Below are 9,592 nucleotides of genomic sequence, written 5' to 3' on the forward strand. Positions count from 1 at the left end.
AAAATGAGTTCTGGTGTTGCTTAAAATAATCCAACACCGTACGTTTTTAGTTTCTTTTTTGGAGTGTTGAACAAATTGAAGTGTCAGTTTCCTCCCCTGCGCAACTTCTAAATTGAGCCACATTTGTGATGAACTTCCTAAACCACTGCAAATCAAGCAAGCAACTGAATGTTTTTTTATACATGCACAATGCACTTTTGTGAAGTAAAAACAACATCATACCAATGTTAACGCTGTCTCTTTAAGCAGGTTTAGCAGGTGGTGTTAATGGTGTTAATGGTGCAGATGCTATAGAGGCTCAATATTATAGACAGATTATAAACTATTTTTAAGCTATTATTTCCAATGAAAATGAAGTGCATTGGTGGTAAAGGATGAAAAAGTGTTTCAGAGACTTGATGTCCTTGCCAAACCGTACATTGCTATTCCTGCAGAGAGTGTTTTACACTGCGGGGTGAGTCTTAGCAGACTGTTGATGGCTGGGCCAAGGATGCGCTTGTTTTCTTTCACAAGAGAAAGGGCCCAGACATCATAAGCAGGGTTTGTCATTGGACCTTTGTGTTTTATCTTTTTCTGTGATGGGCTTAAAGGCCCTGACACACCAACCCGATTTTGGGAGTCAGAGGCCGTCAGAGGCTGTCGGGCATTCGCGGCGCCGTAGTCAGGTTGGTGTGTCCCGCACCGTCGACCGTGACACGCCTTATTTGGACTGCCAGACCCGATGCATGGCCGATTCAACATGTTGAATCGGCCATGCATCGGGTCTGGCAGTCGGACCAAATAATCACTCTGATTGGCTGTTCAGCTAGCAAATCAGTGCATGAGAAGCGAAGCGGAAGTGAGGGACGTAAACAAACGATTTAAGAAGGCACACACAGACTGCTATTCATTTTCATCTCATCATGGCGATCTGGAATGATGCAAACGAAGACCTGCTCATCACCTTGATCCAGGAGAGGCCAGCTCTGTATGATATTACGGAGAAAAGATACTCTTCTTCTTCTCTGTCTTCCGGTTGTTGCCTCTTTTGAATGACGAATACACACTACCGCCGCCTGCTGGTAAGGAGAGTTATTGCCACTCATGCACTGAAGTCGGTGCGGTGTGTTCCCGTGCGACACATGGCCAAAACGCAGGAGAACACGGCCAGGCAACAGCCGACTTCAGCGTCGGCTAGTCCTCTGGTGACTGCTTGGTGTGTCAGGGCCTTAAGAGACACAACACAACCTTCAGACTCAAAATAAGTTCAAGTGGAAGAAGTCTTTGTGTTAAATCGTCCTAGTACAGTTCGAGGTTCTTGTATTTTATGTTGAGACCTTTCGTAGCTTTTATCGCATCCTTATTTAGATGGAACTGTAATAATATAATATCCCTTATTGTATGATTATTAAAAATTCAGGTTACTTTTATCAGTGATTTACAAATATTTTGGTCATTTTCTAAATGATACTTTGTAGTTGTCGCGGGTAATTGCATATCTTTGTTGTTGTCAAGTAAATCATATCTAAAATAAGTCTAAATGAAGGCGCATTGAATGCCATTGAAACACAAGGTGGATTCTGATTAAGCAACATCCAAAACATGTTCACTATTTCTTGTTTTAAATGTAATAGCTTTATTCCAGCATCCAGGTGTGCCCGTGAAATTAGTTTTCTTTTGATCAGAGAGGAAAATGCAGCAGGAGGCTCAAACTATAAACTACATCACATGTGTCAAACTCAAGGCCCGGGGGCTAAATCCGGCCCGTGGTGGATTACATTTCGGCCCGCAGGATAATTTCTAATTACTATTAGATCTGGCCCGCCGGTATATTGCACACACACCTTCACTCCATCCTGAGGGTTTCCTCAGCTCAGAGACTGACCCCAAACATTGATGAACTTGCACCCAAGATGAGATGCCAAGTATCTGCTTGAACTAGCGTCACAGAGCAGCACACTGAGTTTAATGGATGTTTCCTTCTGCACTTTTCTTCTCGAGACAACAGTTTGGTTTTCTCTTTGAGGGAAATAGTTTTTTTGAAGCTGTTGTTGGCCTGTGGGAAAATGTAATCATAAAAAATGACTGGAAAAGCTGCAGATAGAGCCATGAGAAATGAATGCAACTGATTATTTAATGTTTAATGTAGGCCATCATTTAAGCTTTGTTAGTTCCAGGTTTAATATGTGCAATAAGTTCATTTCAATACGTTTTGACACCCCTGCTCTATATGATTACATATTGATGAAGGCAGCAGGTGGTTGTCGGTTTTTAAGTCTGAGTTTAAGAAGACAAGTGTTTCCCCTACATGCAGCATTTCCCTGTTTAATTTAATTTGTGTTAATCCTGGCACTTAAACCACTTTAACATTTATATGGTATGCATAATTTATGCTGAAGCATAATGTTTAATATAGCAAGGCAAATTCCCATTGATGTTGTGGTAACGGAAGCCGTCGGAAGAGCAATTCATCTCCTTCCGTGCAAATCAAATTTAAAAGGAGATAATCATATATGCTCCTCTGTCGGCGGCTAAATGGACCCCTCAGAGTACCGCAGGTCTTAAAGCCGCCAGAGTATTTGTTCAGGCATCAAATGGAAAAAAGGAGAGCACTTTTTGTCACTTTTTCAGGCCTTTATCATCTTATATAGAATTATTTTCAATTTTGAGAATAGGCTTTATTATATTTTCCTTCTTCAATGTTGTTTATCTTTCACATTTGATCATAAACTGTGATGTCGTGTGTCTTCTGTTTCTATAATCTAAACGTTTTCAACATAGACACTTTTTTCTGCAAGGCACTTTGCAGTATTATAGGCCTACAAACCTATTGGATGTATCGTATCATACATCACCAAGCCATCTCAGGTTTTATAAATACGTTTCCTACAATGTTTACACACTTTCATTCACTCTGTGATGTAGAGCGATAATGGGAAGGTTCACCTTGTGTCGTGGCTGACTGCTAACTATTGTGATATTTCCATTTTCACGTGCTGTTATTTACTTTGATAAAGAACACGTCTCACATGAGTCAGGTTGACAGTTGCAGCTCTGCTAGATGTGCGCTACTGAAATGAAGAAGTTAACTGCAGGTTTCTTTATTGTCAACAAATGAACACCGGCATTGGACGCTTGTTGGAGAAAACACCACAAAAAACTGACCAATCACAGTCCTTATAGGCTCCAAATGCTATTGGTAGAATACTATAGTCTGTGTGTAGCCTGACGAGTAATTTCATTTCTGACTAAGCTTCAGTTATGTTGTGGCTACAAACCATGCCCTAACGGCCTAACCCCTTCACATACAACTATAAATCTTCATCCAGGCTGTTTCGATGCACTGTTTAGTGATGGGAATTACGGCTCTTTGAAGGGAGCCGGATCTTAAGGCTCCGTTCCTTTCCGAGTGCCGTTCAAAAGAGCCAATTTTTAGGGGCTGGGGTTAATAGGATTATCTGTGAAATAATCACCAGGATAATGATTGACTGTATTGCCAGAAATCTACTTTTACTCACAGAAAAATATATAACTTGCTACATCTCTCAGCCAGCCAAACTACTACTCAAGCAGCATGCGTTATGCCACCATCTACGGCTAATATGCATTCAGGAAAGCAAGTTTCCGTAAAGGCGAGTGGATTTAAGGCAGGCAGAGAACCAACGATAAAAAGAACGGCTCTCACCAAGTAGGACTCGGTTCCCTTCGTTCGTACCAAAGAGCCGTTCAAAAGAATCGGATCGTTCGCGAACGTCACATCACTAGTTAAATGTTTGTCTTAAAATAATTTACTCCTGGACGCCAGAAAATGCCCACTATAGAAGATAAGTTATGGTTTCACATTGCATGAGGCAGGTTATTTGTTAATGATTTGGTTCAGTTGAGATAACTCTGAAAGAGACCGAAAGAAAGTGGAGGCTTTAGAAAGAGCAAAACTAAACCGAACCATGACTGTATTTGATCTTTATCTCATACTTACCCAAAATACATTGCATCAGATTTAATCTCCGTCGACACTAGTGTATATGTTCAGTTCAAAGAACACATGCTGGTGTCACATATTTCATTGGTCAGAGTGATGCAATCTGCAAGACATCCCGCTTGCAGCGTGTTTCATGGAGAATTTGTCTTGAGCTAATTTCAAATGTCAGTCTTTTCTGAGTTTATTTTACTTGCATACAATCAGTTAAAATAAAACACCAAACACACATGAAAGTCTCCAACAGTTTTGCCATTTAACTCCTCTTACTGACTCAGCGTGTTGTGATCTTTTGTTAAAGAAATAATCGTTGTCGGTGTTAACAAGTGAACCGTGGGAGCCAAAAGTCAGTCAATGAAAACAGCTGGTTTTGACATTTCTTGTACAAAGCTCTTTAGTGTCAACACCACTAAGTCAGGACTATCAGAAAGTGGATCTTTGGACATATGAGGAATGTCAATGCGGGAACCAGCATGCAGGAAAAAGGACGAAGCATCGTTTATTATTGGATTTCTGTCCTAACCTTCAACCTGTTCCGGTGAGAGTGGTTATTATTTTCCGAGGAGCAGACTGATGTGGGTCTGCTCTCAGGTACGGGAGGTTAGCAGCACCCACACAGACCACCTGAGAGTGATGGAGCGTCGGTACATGGTCAACATCCATGACAAATCAGCTGTCGGACAGGCTCTCATTCCACCTACTAAACACAGAGGGCAAGACATTATCATGGAGGCAAGAAGGAAACCAGAGAAAATGACAAACATTAGGAACCAAACTTGAAAATGGTCTTTATAAAAATCTAGTCTAGTCTAAATCTAGTAAAACTATAAAAGATCTATATCGAAAACTATTGTTCTGAAACAATGTTTAGGAAGTGTGAAATTATTCTACCTTTAGTAGAGACTTTAATGCATACTAGAAGGTGTGGAGCACACATGTCAAACTCATGGCTCGCTGGTATTTTTCTTGCGACAACAGGGCATGTTTGGTTTTTTCTTTAAGGGAAATAGTTTTCTTGAAGCTGTTGTTGGCCTGTGGAAAAATATAATCATAAGAAATTGTCAGGGTAGAGTGAAGCAGGCAGGGCCCAAACGCAGATTTCAAGGCTAAATACAACAGCAGAACTCTTCCCAGCGAACACAGTAGAGACAAACAACAAACCAACAAAGACAGACAGACAAACCAGAACTTAAATGCACACAAGACTAATCACACAAACAAGACACAGGTGAGGAGGGAGGAGAAAACACAGGGGCACAAGGTGAACACAATCAGGAAATTAGACACACGAGGGCAAACACAGAGACAGGAATCAACAGACAAGACAGGGGGTGAACACTTTTCAAAATAAAACAGGAAACCAGAGACAGACAAAACACAACACAGACAGACCGTGACAGAAATGACTCCGGAAAAGCTGCAGATAGAGCCATAAGGAATGAATGCAATTGATTATTTAATGTGTAATGTTGTTTTTATAGGCAATCATTTAAGCTTTGTTAGTTCCAGGTTTAATATGTGCAATAAGTTCATTTCAATACGTTTTGCCATAAACATTGAACCAGTCCGGCCCTCGACTACTGTAGTACCGATTTTAAAATGTTGGCCCACTGTGTATTTGAGTTTGACAACCCTGGTGTGGAGCATAGCAAACCATCTGAAATCTTACGTAACACTGCTAGTGATGCCTATGGATCAAACTAAACCAGTTGAACAGTAAGAGATTCAAACTGTGAAGCAACAACACCATCTGGCCACACTTCTGTTTGTACTGTATGTCACAGATGATGTATCTTCTGGGAATCTGCTCTAAAATGAGTCTTCAGTACCACACAATACCAGGTTCTTTTATTTTGTTCAATATTTCTTTCTTTTATTTTCAGGTGAGATAATACAAAAAACATTGGGGACAACACAACAAAACATAATAGAACCCACAAAACAATAGCAACGACAAAATGCCAGTTTTCGTGTCGAAACATGAACAGAATCCAACACACAAGTAACATGTTTAAATCTACTTAAAGACGTAGTTATCCATCTTGGAAACAAACTGATACTCGTAAATGAAGTGACAAGAGCAAAGCTTCTCTCACTGATTGTTGTGTCTATCAGCTCATTCTGTTATTGAGTTTAAAAAGTAATCATACAATGATTGCACAGCCTTTAATTAAACACTGAATAACCTTCTCAGGAGAATCCCATTTACTGAGAGAGGCAGTCTGAGTCGTGCCTGAGTCTAGATCAATTACAAATTAGCATCCAAAAATGTGGCGACTTTAAAATCAACACGTTAAACAGACAGGAACGATGCCAGGGATAAACTCAATTCTAATACCTAATAAAACCCCGTGTCCTTTCTTTTAGAGAGTGAGCAAACTAGGATTTTTAGATTCCTTTTCAACAAGCGTGTCGTTGTATTAAGGTGACAAAGTTGGGTGCGTAGCGTACAACCTTGTCCTTATTTCAACCTTGCCTTGAGTTTTTCTTTTCATTGCCACTCCTTTATCCTCAGTGAAGGACAGAATAAAAAGCATGCGCTGAAAAAAAAGCAGCAAACGAAATGTCAAAGAAAAGGGGTTGTGACATTAGGAAATGCGATAAGGTTTTAGCCTCAGATTTGTTGAGAAGTGATTAATGTTGTACTCTTCCTAACCTCATCAGCTACTGCTTTTTAACCCCCACTCCCTTAAGGAGTCAGAATGTGCCGGTATCGAGATGTAATTACATGCATAAAATATGATAGAATAAAAATGTTATCTATCAAACATTTAAGAAAATACTGCCTTTATTTACCAAAATTCATTTAGACCATGCTAGCCGTTAAACAAACATGAAGAGTAAACCGTATGTTTACTCTTCGTTTATTTATCTGCTTATTTGTTTGTTTATTTGTTGTTTTATGTTTTTGTTTTGTTTGTTTGTTCAATAAAAAATATATTTCTTTAAGAAAAAAGAAAAAATATGTTAAGAATTTAGTTTTTGGGAGAAGGGGTGGGATTAAATAAACTTCCCCCCACCCCTTTTCGGATGTGTAATTAAGTAGATCATCTGTTTATACATAACTTAGAGTCAGTCATATTTTGTATATCAATTTGATACTGCTTAATTTTGTATTGTAAAATAATTCTCGTGTTACATTTTTTTATTATTGTTTTACACATTCAAAATAAATCATATGTTGGAATTTTCTGCAAAAATAAGAGTTCTACAAAAATAATAAATGGAATAAAACATTTGAATTTTGCGTGTATGCTTTATTACCATCACTATATAAATTACAACCAGAAGAAACCACAACTTCCTTGAATATCGGAAAGCTATGCCATGCTGCAGAACACATCCTCTGTACTGTTACCATCTGCTAAATGTGTCAGTATTTAATCAACTGTATAATGAGATTTATTGTGAAGCCATTACTACTGCATTTGTATGCATGATATGTTAGTTGTTTGACAACAGCAATTGTAGCAAATACAGATCGAATTGAAATGTCAATTTTAATGTCAAACTCAGGATTAGCATGCAGGTGAAACAACTTCCGTCTCAACAGCATTTAGCCTGAATCCGTCTATCTTCTATGTAAACAGGGCTTGAAGCGAAGAGCTTAAAAGGAAGTCAGTCAACCTTCAAATCAGATTGGGAAAAAGCAATTTACCCAGAAGGAGATGAATTGTTTGGTATCATACGTATGTATCTGAGTGAAGGACTTCTTTAAATGTCAATATACAGTAAGCGTGGGCGCAGAGAAAGCCAAGTTCTCATGGTTTGCTGATAAGAAAACAGAGCCGTGTGCAGACCTTCAGCTTTCATTTCCGACGTCAAAGAGAAGCAGAAACAGGAGATTGGCTGTTGTGTCGATTGGGCCATCAGATTCTGTTTGAACGCCTCCTCCGAATAGCAACAACACCCTTGATTATAGATAGACTGTGAGGAAATGGAGAAAGTGGCTTCCTCACAGTCTGGATATCATTCAAACACAAGCCATGCTGCGACAACCATGTTAAAGTCATTGGGTGCGATAAATGGCCTCCTCCAGAGACAGATTGCTAACTGTTAAATTTAGAGCACATCAACGCCCATTCACCGCCTCCCTGTAGGGCAGCCAAGACGATCACCCAAGTGTGTTGTGTTGTGTGATCACCTTCACTATTGAGGAACCAAATTGGCACTTTCCTTTTTGGATTGCAACCTCAGGAGAACACTTTAGGTATTTCCATCTGTGCCTGCATTTCAAATGATTAAATAGATAAAACAAAACCCCAAGACTGATACAACTATTTGTTTTTAATGTTTATCATCTTGTATCACTATTTTACCTTGGGATGGAAATTGTACTTCATGTTGTTGATGTCTAACAACTGTCATTGAACTGATTACCTAAAATCCATCAGCATTATGTCTACGTTACCCCAAAATAACGGACCCCATACCATTGTAATGGTACACTGACTTGTTATAGGGAGGTGTGCAGACTGTCAGACCCACTACATGCCTGGATGCCTCTTCTTGCACTTTGTTAAAGGGTCGTACCATTTCCTGGGAGAACAATGTAAGCCTTGCAATACTTTGATTAAGGTGAAGAATGAAGATCATATTTCATAGAGAAAATGCACTGCTTAGACTCCTGGTAATTTGTCAGAGTTTCCCGGTTGATAAACGATTTGTTGCTGAAGTAATGTAAACTGCTTACTGCTGCTAATAGTAGCTTCCGTTAGCTACAGTGTAGATAGCTGCTAGCACAGCTAACCGTACTGCCAGGACTCAAAGCTGTATCGCTAGCACTGGAGCTTTGGACCACTGTGAGGTGAACGTTTCTAAGAAAATGGGAGTGGGGGCACGACTCTGGGACACTGAGTGGGTTAGTGAAAGAAGCTGGCTAGCTAGATCTTCAAAAGTTGTGTTTGCTTAATGTTTCCAACGTTTTTAAACAAGTTGTAGGGGTCCTAAATTCACAAAATATCAAACCCTACATTATGTTGCTTTAGGGTATTTTTTAAATCCTTTTTAAAACCCCGATATTAACTGTAGTTTTGAAGGATATACTACAATATACTTAAATATTTTGGAGTTCTTCTGAAAGTATTCATTTTACAGATAAAACAAATCAACTTTCTACCTTAACAGCAACACAGTTCTGAATGATCTATAAGTTATAGGTTAGTATAGTTCTCCAGTTTGGATGTTAAAGGTCCCATGTCATGGCCATTTCCACTGATCATAATTCCATTGTTGAGGTCTACTAGAATAGATTTATACTGTGCAATTTTCCAAACTCACATTGGTTTCGCATACAGCATCTCTGTAAAGTATGTGCATTCACTCTCTCCACTAAACGGCTCATTGCAGCTCTTGCCCCCCCCTCCCTCCCTGTGAGCCCAGTGTGCTCCGATTGGTCGGGACCAGTCGGGACGTTGTGAATCGCGCTGAGCTCCGTGGAGGTGTGATTTCCTTGTTTAGCGATACACAGCGAAACACAGCCAAACTCACCCTGAGCACACACAAAGTCACAGCCGAAGTAAAAACAATAAGTGTGGCTTGATATTGAGTAAGGAAAAGGTTGATAAACGCTGTGAGAATGGGTCTGCAGAGAGAATTTCGCCGCGATCCCAACTGTCTGTTATCAGCCTGCAG

At 39.7% G+C, this 9,592-nt stretch overlaps 1 long non-coding RNA gene across 1 annotated transcript in view; it reads right to left on the bottom strand.

The window, feature by feature from the left end:
* Positions 1-4,190: 4,190 nt before the first annotated feature.
* LOC139434062 (uncharacterized) overlaps positions 4,191-9,592 on the bottom strand; it is a 100,506-nt gene continuing 95,104 nt past the window's right edge. The window contains exon 4 of the long non-coding RNA XR_011643472.1: positions 4,191-4,658. This is a non-coding gene — a long non-coding RNA (uncharacterized lncRNA). The remainder of the gene's footprint in view (positions 4,659-9,592) is intronic.

This window comes from Pseudochaenichthys georgianus, chromosome 6 (genome assembly GCF_902827115.2).
Source record: "Pseudochaenichthys georgianus chromosome 6, fPseGeo1.2, whole genome shotgun sequence".
NCBI classification, from domain to species: domain Eukaryota; kingdom Metazoa; phylum Chordata; class Actinopteri; order Perciformes; family Channichthyidae; genus Pseudochaenichthys; species Pseudochaenichthys georgianus.